The sequence below is a fragment of the Electrophorus electricus genome, chromosome 16 (assembly GCF_041902795.1).
Source record: "Electrophorus electricus isolate QZ-2024a chromosome 16, ASM4190279v1, whole genome shotgun sequence".
NCBI lineage: Eukaryota > Metazoa > Chordata > Actinopteri > Gymnotiformes > Gymnotidae > Electrophorus > Electrophorus electricus.
Genome location: NC_137512.1, coordinates 16,359,294 through 16,370,488, shown reverse-complemented (window position 1 = coordinate 16,370,488; position 11,195 = coordinate 16,359,294). Strand labels below are relative to the sequence as shown.

Genomic DNA, 11,195 nt, shown 5'->3' with positions numbered 1-11,195 from the left:
CCCAAGCTGTGGTGTAACTTAAGATATGGAGAAACTTATGTGTCCACGTTAGGTTCTACAGGCTGTGGTTAGATGGCGATTAAACATAAGATTTTTAGAACCACAGAAAGGCCATTTTCAATTATTATTACAAAACTGAAAAATATTTTTTAAAAACATAAAGTAACCCAGAATCTAGCATTTTTATATTTCCAAAAGGTCTTTCCAAAAACAGTCCTCCAAGATAGCCACAACTCAGAATAGCTGAACAAAAAGAAAATAAAAAACACGGATGAGCAGTTTGGTGCTCTTATGGTAGTTCAATTCATCTCATGCCAAAATGTAGATTTAAAGCTATGTATTCAAAGAAGATCTAAACATTTTGGTCTTGGTCACTTTAAACTATGTAATTTACCACTGCTCTTATAGTTGATCCATACATACTATTCTATAGCATAAATTTGTAGTGTAGTAAATCAAGTTTTATAGCCATAACATTGTAAAAACTAGAGCATTCAGTCAAAGGAAGAATTCCCAGATTTGACATCTCACCAATAGGAGGTGCTCTTTCTATTATTATCCTACATAGTTACATAGTCACATGACTGGTCCTGAACAGGACAGTATCAGTGTCCCTTAGCCAAACCAGGGTCCCTAATGCATTAACCTTCATAAGAAGATGCTTGTAGTCACACAAAGAGAAGCTTCAACCAGAGCCATAGAGTTAAGGATGGAACTGTGACATCTGGCATGATACTCTGACACAGCCATTGCAACCTCCATTGCAGCCCACCCCTTCCCTTCTACCAAAATACCATGAGTCATGGTTCTTTTTACAGCTTGTTGCCATGCCCAGAGTGCAGGAATCACATTAGCGAAACAGGCCTTCATGTTACGTGACAGGGAGAGAATACCAGGGTGGAATCAATGATTTACAGATCATTGAGCAGGCACATTAAGTAGTATGTCATGAGCGTGCACCCGGTCTATATTAAGGATGATCTGTTTTGCAGGTTGTTTGGTTAAGCCATGGGCTATGGCAGGTATCAGTGAGAGGAACATCCTGGGGAGAATGAATGTCAAATGCAAGTAATAAGGATAAAAATTTCTTCTTGATATTCACATGGATATTCGCTGAAAATATTATACATATACAGAGAAATGTGCTTTTTTATGTTGCTGTGTTTGGGAGATGTAAACATTTCCCATTGCTTTATAAGATTTACAAGATTATATCTGTGATAGAAAAGGTATGTGAGCAGTGAAAATATGAGTAGAGGTTATGTTCATACTGTCATAAACCATTTGATCAGATGTATTAATTTTTGCATCTGTAGGCATGGCTACAAGACCTAAAATAATTTGCTTGTGAAACTTATTTATATGATACATGCAATGTTTATTGGAGTAGAAAATCCTCATTAAATAAGAGGTCTGTTTGGAGATGATCTACTTAGATGTTTTGGCTGTAAACTCTTTGACAGTATCTACTCGTGTGCCCAACATAAAAAAGAGAAAAAATATACACATATCACCTAGGTATGTCTATGCTGTAAATGTATTAGTGCTAGGGAGTAGTCTGTACTTTGCAATGTATAATTTATGCACACTTTCATATTTTACCTTTTATTCTTCATGAGTTGTGGTATACACACACTAATACTTTCCTCTGGGTAGGTGTTACCGCATTCCTCCACCCCATACTGGACTGACAGCTGCCTAGAATAGGCTAGCTGTGTACTGTAGGCGAGGTCTCAGTTGTTTGTGTACATATAGCTGTGTGCAAGGCTGCTTTTTTACATGTGGGCTTTCTGGGTGACTCATAGACTGACCTTTTCATGATAATGTGGGGTTCAGAAACTAGACTGTCACCATGGGACGAGCTTTGCGTTGATAAAAAAGAGACAACATTCACCATATTTGGGCATTTTCAGATATTTGGGTTAATTGGCAAGTACACACACAAACAGGACTGTAGAAGCACAAACAAACCTTAGCTATAATAGACACATCTGGCGTACAGAAAATTACATGTGCCTTATACAATATTCCAACATTCATTTATACATCCATTACTCATAACATTCAAAGTCAGGCCCCCATTTTTTCACCTAGACGATGAATTATTGACAAAGCCGCTTTTTCCTGAGTATTTCTAATGTGCTATTCTCTTTCATTCCCTGCCATTGTGCTTTCCAGAAGGATAAGGTTTTAAAATAGGAACAAAGTGGCTGCTGAAATCTTGGCTTGGTGACTTACTCTTTTATAAAAAAGAAATTGTGCAAAAGCCAAGAAAAGTCTCTATACGTGTCTGTCAACAAATGAGGCAGATGAAAGATGAAGATGGCAGCGCGATGTTTTCTCCTTAAATGTCTCTTCTTGCACACCAGGTTTGGCATATGTGCTGCTCCTGTGAGGCTCTCTGTTTCCCCACTCCCGGAGTCTCCCGAAGATCTAAAGCACATCAGTGGTAATATGTAAAAGAAGTACCTCCACTTTTTATTCACACCTTTATACCTTCTAGCTTTTTCCACCTATGAGGATCTAGGGACAAGGAAATGTATTCTGACAGAAATAAGGCATATTGTGAACTTTCTCTTGTGAATCCCGTGGCTGTCGCAGTTAACTTCAAACCGCACCACTGTCTCCCTCTCTCAGCTTAAAAAGCCAGATCCTTGACTTTCCCTTTCATGATACAGACAACTTCCTCAGTTTGCAGGACATACTGTATTAACTTTGGGAGGAAAGCAGATATGGACTGAAGTCACCATAAATCAAGGGGGAAAAGTGCTCCTAAAGGGGTTGTGCATTTATTAATTCTAAAATGATAACATGAAAACATTCTCTGTCAGGGTATATATTTCCTTCCTCTGTGGTAAATGTTCATACTTATTGGTAAATGTATAATTATCCTTATGATACACAACTCTCTTACTAATAGGATATGTGTATTACTACTGCTCTTACTACTGCTCTGTAGTTTGTTGGAGATAATTACAATAGGTATGAGAGGAGCTAGTACCCCAGGGGCAGAGTTGGTTTAGATCCTGCCCCTGAATCTCGATAGTTGCATGGCTTGACAAGGCACAAGAGATTTGTATTTAATATTGAATGGTCTAAAGCGCTATCTTCCTACTGGCATCATATATTCTCTGAACCTATCCTTCAATTGATTTAATGTGAAACTCACAAAAGATCAAAGCAAAAATAGTTGGCTGACTGAGGTACTGGTGCTCAGGCTAATCACTGAATAGTATGAGTTCATCATATGTTATAGAGTGAAAACATAGGCAATCAGGCACTGAATGAGAAAGTACTATCTAATTAACATGTTTAGCATCTACATGTTTTGTATTAGTATCTTTTTATCACTTGAGGTCCCTACACCAATACGTTTCTTATGTTTGTATAGTCTGATGCTGCAGAGGCTTGTATTTGACTGAAATTACTCACTGCTGCATTCAGAAAAGCGCGAGAAAAAGAGCTCGTGGAGAGAGGAGAATCTACGACACTCAATCATTTCTCTCAGTCATCCCACCAGATGACACTGACGGTGAAAACACATTACCCACACCATGGTTCCTGGTGTTTAATTATTTATTTTTAAGACTGCTTTGCCTGAGGGTCATTTGACGATTCCTATTACCCTCTCAAAAGTTTTTCAAAAGCCCTTTTTTCCTCCTCATTTCATCAGTCTCTTCCTTTACCCCTCGGTTTGGCTGGTGTCAAACCTGCTCCTCAAATCCTCACATTGGCATCATGTCAGAGGTAGGCTTACAGCAAGTAATGGCACGCCATTAAACAAGGCATGAAAAGAAAAGGCAGGGGAGGAGATGAAACTAAGAAGGACATCTGAAACGTCTGCCAAATTTCAGAGCTGCTTAGGGGAGGGTCTCTCAATAACATCATCAGTGTGTATTTTTCCCCACCTGTCAAAACTTAATCAAAAATGATTTCTTTAAGGCAGAGGTTGGTAGAACTGGATAAATGTCTGTGTGGCTTAGTCACATGGCTTCTACCAGGGTTATTCAGAGCGTTGAACCTTCCGGTTCTTATTTTTTCTTCTAAAGCTGCCATGGCTTCCAGGCTACACTGTATGGTAGTGATCTGCCCTTGCAGCAGTATGGAGAGGTCAGACCTAGGAGGACCCAGGCAGCCACCTCGGCCACGGTGCCGGCCCCATCCACCCGTCCAGCCGCCCGCTCCTCCCCCGCGGCCCCTTCCATCATTGCCATGGCGGAAAGCTTTCGCCATAAAGCGGCGCCAAGTTTAACGCGGCCCAAAGAACCCCTGGAAGCATGAACGCCCGCTTGTGTCACAGCTGATGCAAGGGAGAATGAGTGAGCCGATCCGAGGAGCACAGACAGCTGGCATCCGTTTGTGGAAGAAAAATATAACTCGATTAAAATAACCCGATGGTCTGCGCTGCCGACGTGACCCTGGGGTGAGAACGAAAGAGAGAGGGGGCTGTGGTGGAGAGAGGTCATTGCTGCCAACACCTTTTTTTCATACTCGTTGATTGGAACAAGCTTTCAATACCTTGCTTTCCAACATGTTGAAGCAGTTCCTCTGGTCCCCATAGCAACCTTGGTCTTACAATATGTGTCTTTCATTGCTGGAGAGTAGACCAGCCGACCTCCTGTTAATTGTGGATATGTTTGGAACATATCGTGTATACTGATAACATCAGTGGATTTATAGCGAGCTGTGTGTGTCTACAGGAAACAGAGTAAGCTAGTATAATGTGGTAGTTTTACAGCAAGGTGACCAAGACTATCAGTGTTTGTTTCAAAGAAACTGACATAGGTATTTTTGTTACAGTGTAAACAAACAGGGCAGATAATGTAGAATAGAGGATCTCATGATAAACAGAAGATGGAACATAAAAAGTTAGAGTACAACACAAGCTACAATGGCAGTGATATCTTTCTCTTCTACATACTCTATAAAAGGATGTGTCCTAGCTTTACTTCCTGATCTTGTAAAGCACATATATCCACAGACTGCAACACATTCAGTGATATGCACTTTCAACACACACACACACACACACACACACACACACACACACACACACACACACACACACACACACACACACACACGCACACACACACACACACACACATACACTCATCACAATTTCCTCAATTTTCTTTCAGTTTCATTTTGACTTACTGAATTTTTCTTCTCCTTAGCCACACAAATTGGACACTCAGTTGTCTGAAGCAACAGTAAAAGCATATTAGTCATAACAAGTCTGCATATGAATGGCATGATGACAACACAGCAGCATGGTTGGCCTATGTTGAAAGGCATTTCATCACTTCTACATAAACTAAGTGTAACAGGGAAGAAGAAAAAATGTATATATATAGATAGATAGATAGATAGATAGATAGATAGATAGATAGATAGATAGATAGATAGATAGATAGATAGATAGATAGATAGATAGATAGATAGATAGATAGATAGATACACTGCCTGGCCAAACAAAAGGTCACCACCTGGATTTAACTAAGGAAATAGGTAAGAGCCTCCCATTGGATAATTACTCCATGGGTGATTATGTTTCAGCTGGTAACAAGTTATTTAACCCTAACTGATGCAGTGAGTAGTAGCTTCTCATTTGTTAATCTGTTTCAGAAGGGTCAAATTATTGGCATGCATCAAGGAGAGAAAACATCTAAGGAGATTGCTTAAACTACTAAAATCAGGTTAAGAACTGTCCAACACTATTAACAAAGTGGAAGGACAGTGGGGAAACATCATCTTCGAGCAAGGAATATGATCGGAAAAAAATCTTGAATGATCGTGATCGGTGATCACTTAAACGTGTGGTGAAATCAAATCGTAGAAAAACAACAGTAGAACTCATGAATATGATTAATAGTGAAAGTAAGAGCATTTCCACAAGTGCAATGCGAAGGGAACTCAAAGGATTGGGACTAAACAGCCGTGTATCCTTAAGAAAACCACTTGTCAGTGAGGCTAACTGGCAAAAATGGCTTCAATTTGCTAGGGAGCATAAAGATTGGACTCTGGAGCAATGGAAGAAGGTCATGTGGTCTGATGAGTCCAGATTTATCCTGTTCCAGAGTGATGAGCGCATTAGGGTAAGAAGAGAGGCGACTGAAGTGATGCACCTATCATGCCTAGTGCCTACCGTACAAGCCTGTGGGGGCAGTGCAATGATCTGGAGTTGCTGCAGTTGGTCAGGTCTAGATTCAGCAACGTTACATGCCCAAAGAATGAGGTCAGCTGACTACCTGAATATACTGAAGGACCAGGTTATTCCATCAATTTCTTTCCTGATGGAATGGGCATTTTCCAAGATGACAATGCCAGGATTCATTGGGCTCAAATTATGAAAGACTGGTTCAGGGAGCGTGAGACATCATTTTCACACATGGATTGGCCACCACAGAGTCCAGACCTGATCCCCATTGAGAATCTTTGGGATGTGCTGGAGAAGACTTTGTGCAATGGTCCAAATTTCCCATCATCAATATAAGATCTTGGGGAAAAATTAATTTAACTCCGGAAATAAAATAAATAGAAAATAAATGTTGTGACATTGCAGAAGCTTGTGGAAACAATGCCACAGCAAATGTGTTCCATAATCAAAGCTAAAGGTGGTCGAATGAAATATTAGAGTGTGTGACCTTTTTTTGGCCAGGCAGTGTATCTCTCTCTCTCTCTCTCTCTCTCTCTCTCTCTCTCTCTCTCTCTCTCTCTCTCTCTCTCTCTCTCTCTCTCTCTCTATATATATATATATATATATATATATATATATATATATATATGTGTGTATATATACATTCTATATAATATTATTATTAATATTAATATTAATATTTTATATTATAATAAACCTAGTTGATCAGTATTTTTTAGGAAGAACGGCTGATGTTCTGTCTATTTGTCTACGTTCCAGACTAAGAATGATAAGAATGATAGTTGTTGTGGGCCATGGTCATCTGAGGTATATAATTGCTGTATCTCACTGAAAAACTGTATCAATACTGCAATGTCACAGGTAATACCACCTCCTCTTGCCTATTAGTAGGAGAGTCTTCTTTAGACCTTATTAACAAAACAAGCGTCAAGTTTTTTTTTTTCCCTTCTGTTTTTTTTGGCCTCTTCCTGCTATCTTATTTTCCACGCCTCTGACTTGCCCTTTCTGTCTGTTGAGCTGCCGCGTCACAGAGCACGCGGTTTTCCTCTCCTCGCGGCACACAGGAAATGTTGCAGCGAAAAACAAACTCAGTCACCTTTTCCATGCTCTTCAAAAGCCGCAGCAACTAAATATAGGGGCTTCAAAAGACCAAAATAAACTGTTTAAACAATGGTGTTTGGTTATTTTTGATTCAAACCACCAAGGGTTGTGCTAAACATACTAGTTGTGTTCTTTGAGGTGGGATTTCTGGCATGCTAGCAAGCTATGCTGATTGCCAAAGACACATAGCCTTCCGGATGGGTGACTGGTTACAGCCACAGTTTCTGGAGCACAGATGGAAACCATGTATCTTGCTTATTATGCTGCCTTTTGTTAGCTCTCTTAGGGTACTTTGTGTTGGTTTGTTTTAGAGCCCAGCGTCCCTGTCATAATTTATAACTTCAATGATAACTGCCTATATTGAGATATGTATTTTATATAGATTGATTGAACATGTCAAAAAGCCTTGAAAATGACCAAACAGGATTCCGTTAATTGTCATAGTTGTTGCTGGGGCATGACATCTGCAGCAGATTAGCGCAGACAAGACAGAGCTTTCCCCTTGTTATAGCAATAGCAGTAGGCTTGTTAGGGGGCTAAGTATAGGTATTCGTAACAAGATGACACCTTCCATACTGGACTTCTACGACAGCAGTCAGTGGTTTATGGCCATTAAGTCAATCAGACAGGCCCTCGCTATTTATGTCCGTCCAGAGAACTGAGAAGCACCTCTCACTGTATATCTCTCTTTACTCTATCTCTCTTTCTCCCCCACTCTGCCCCTACTCTCTCTTCCGCTTCCTCTCTCCCCCTCAACGGTTATCTATAAACAGAGAAGACCAATGGGTCAAGTCAGCTGGCCCCAAGAAAGTAGATTAGCCATCATCTGTGTGTAAAGAAAGTAAAACATCACTGTATAAATAGACTGCTCTTTATGTAGCTTGAACCAGCAGTGAGCAGCTAACAATAATAATGAACATTGCAAGGGTTAGTATGTTACTATGGAGACACAGTGGGAAAGGGATATAAAGATATACCATCACTAGGCTATAGCCTGCCACACTGCTTAAAAGTCCAAGAAGCCTGTTTGATCTCATTCAGCTGCTTTACATACTCTACTGCAGCCAAATAATGGCTGAGCAGAGGCAGGTTTCAGAAGATGCAGTAGAGTGCGCCTATTCTGTGATGCCATTTACTCGGGAGAATCCCCTCATAAACACACCATGACAGTATATCCATCTTGTCATGAAATTACGTGTCACTTGAAAAATAGCCTTCGTTAAACCAGCCTCTAAACACCCATTGCAATCATAAGGCTATTGCTCAGTGCTATCCAGACGTGTTACAGATTTCACATATCATAACAGGCTACAAAACAATTTTACCACCTCGATAGGACATTACATTTTAACACTGATTTGGACTGTGGTTTTATAACTAGTTCTAATACTAGAATTAATATATTTTTGAAAATGTAAATGATATGCAAATTAAATGATAATCAGATCATGATACGTTTATCTTCGACATGATATTTGCAAACTTCTCATAGTGTATCAGCAGGGAACACAATACTGTTTTTTGTTTCCAATATAGAGTGCTGTATGTTGGGTTTGTTGACAGTAATCAATGTAGATGTAATTTAGCGTTAAATATCATGTTGATCTTGGCTTTGAAGGAGATTATGTATTTATCCCTGCTCTGAGAAATTCAGTAATGGGTTAGCAGTGATGAAAGTTATGCTGCTTGAAACACAACATCCTTTGCTTCAGACTGTGGCCCATGATCAACACAGCCATGTGGAACTGGAGTTCCCCTGGACGCACTCCAGTCTCCCTCCTCCTCATACTTCTTTCTTTCCCTCTCCCTCTCCCCTTCTCTCTCTCTCTCTCTCTCTCTCTCTCTCTCTCTCTCTCTCTCTCTCGTGAGTATTCCAGTGTATCCTACTGGGTATGGAAACACACTCTGGCCTCCTAAACCTTTCTTTTCCTCTCCTCAAGATTCTTTTTCTGATTGGTTGCTGACCTTTCATGTTGACCCTCAGCGAAACTGAAATGACTCACTTCCTCTTCCATGGGCCTTCAGCTTTTATTCAGCACACTGAGAGACTGCATCCCTACAGCAAGCTCTAACACAAACCATCCTGCTGGCCTGGCTCCTACAAATTCTTGTACCGGTTGTCGACAGCAGCCTCTCACAAAGGTGCAGCAAGTTATCAGAAACAGATTAGCGTTTAATGATTAACAATATTTTCTTCCCTTCAACATAACTGAAATTCAATTCTCCACTGTCAAGAATCTTTGCCCCTTGTGCTATTGCGTAATCAGACAGGGAAATATGACATCGTTCAAATGCCAACAATGTGAGCCTAAGATGTCTCAGGGGAGAGAATGTTTGTTCTGACAGAATTGCAGAGGGATTAAGTGTAATTCAGGTAGAGATTTCTGCGATTGGCTCACCGTACGGAGCCTTGAATGCCCCACCCTGCTCTTTCAAAAATGCACAAACAGCGGTCCTGAAATCAGAGCAATGCAGAAAACCCACAGGTAACGTGTTGTGGGTTGCATCATCAAACACTGCAGCAGGACTGACATGACATCAGATTGCTGTTTAGTGGAATTGGTGTTCGTGCTGAAAAGGTGTGCACATGTATGTGTGCATGTATGAAGGATTTCAAAACATTTCGCCTGAACAGTGTGGCCTTCTGGCTAAATGTGTGGAGATGCAGCACTGCCAAGTGTTTGTGCACAGACAGATGCCACGGCTCTTAGCCCCAGGGCCCTGGAAGCATGGAAACATGTGCTGGCTGCCCTCCCCGATCACGACCAGTTCGACGACTACTGCTCTATAAGCTCCATGTTGTGTTTTCTACAGTCCTTCCCTGCCAGTCTGAGTCATGGCGCATGGTGATAAACATTCACACGCCATATAATGCTTTAATGAATGCTGAGAAATCAAGGCCTGTTCACATGCTTATGAGGAATGTGATGGAAGCTCTCAGATTGGCTTACCAGACTCCCATTCCTCACTTATGTAACTGTACTTTTATCACAGTTTCAGTGTAGTTACTGAATCATTTACAATAATTACTGAATTACTGTCATTTGGTGCCGTAAGGGGTTTAAGAGTTAACAAATATTCCCATGAAAATTATGCTGAATTGCTATAAATTACATTGATCTAAACATGTGTAAAGACACAATTCTGCCACTCAAATCTATGTCCTTTATGAAAACCAAAAAACAAAGTATTAAAAATAAGTACTGTAAGTACTGAATATCTGGAATATTATCAGTATTATAGAGCCCACAGAGAAATGTTTTTGAGTATGTGCTTCTCCTCTGTTTCACTTAACAGCAATGGTAATTCAAAAGCAGTACTGTGAGACTGAGACACTCTCACTCTTGTGAGGGATCACCTGAGGACAAGTAGTGATGGCAAAAAACTTAAGGCGCAAGCTGTAAGTGGATAAGTATCTTAAAGAGGCTTTGTTTGTTTAAAAGTCTGCTCTTAAGAGGGACCACATGGCGTGTTTTTTTTTTTTGGCCTCACTAGAAGTGGCAGCATCTGCAAAACAGAGTGAAAATGAAGCAGCTTCCGTTTTCCACGCATCAGCGTTGGACTCTCCACTTCTGGGTCTGTGAGATCACGGAGCACAGGAAGTGACATCACTTCCCTGTTTTCACGGCTTGGTAATTGCGGCCCAGACAACAAGACAGACAGCTGAATTGTGCTATGCTGGAAAATGGATATGACTGTGGTTAGAGGTTAGCCTCATAACAGGCTTCTTTTATTGCCCTCGCCTTCTCTGGTTCTTATAGTGCCAGCTTTACTCATATGTTTCATATTAGTGGAAAAAAAACAATGCAACACCTACGAAGTACATATTTTGATACTGCTTTACATATTTACTTGTGGATTCAATTACCAACAAGTTGTTTTATCATGCATATGAAAGTATAGATAATAGTTCATACAAAATACACCAATGGGT

General features: G+C 40.4%; 1 long non-coding RNA gene across 1 annotated transcript; it reads left to right on the top strand.

Moving 5' to 3' along the window:
* Positions 1-891: 891 nt before the first annotated feature.
* Positions 892-10,987, top strand: LOC113570739 (uncharacterized). Its single transcript, XR_014117484.1, has 4 exons — positions 892-1,064; positions 2,370-2,449; positions 10,559-10,661; positions 10,757-10,987. It is a non-coding gene; the product is annotated as an uncharacterized LOC113570739 (long non-coding RNA).
* Positions 10,988-11,195: the final 208 nt, after the last annotated feature.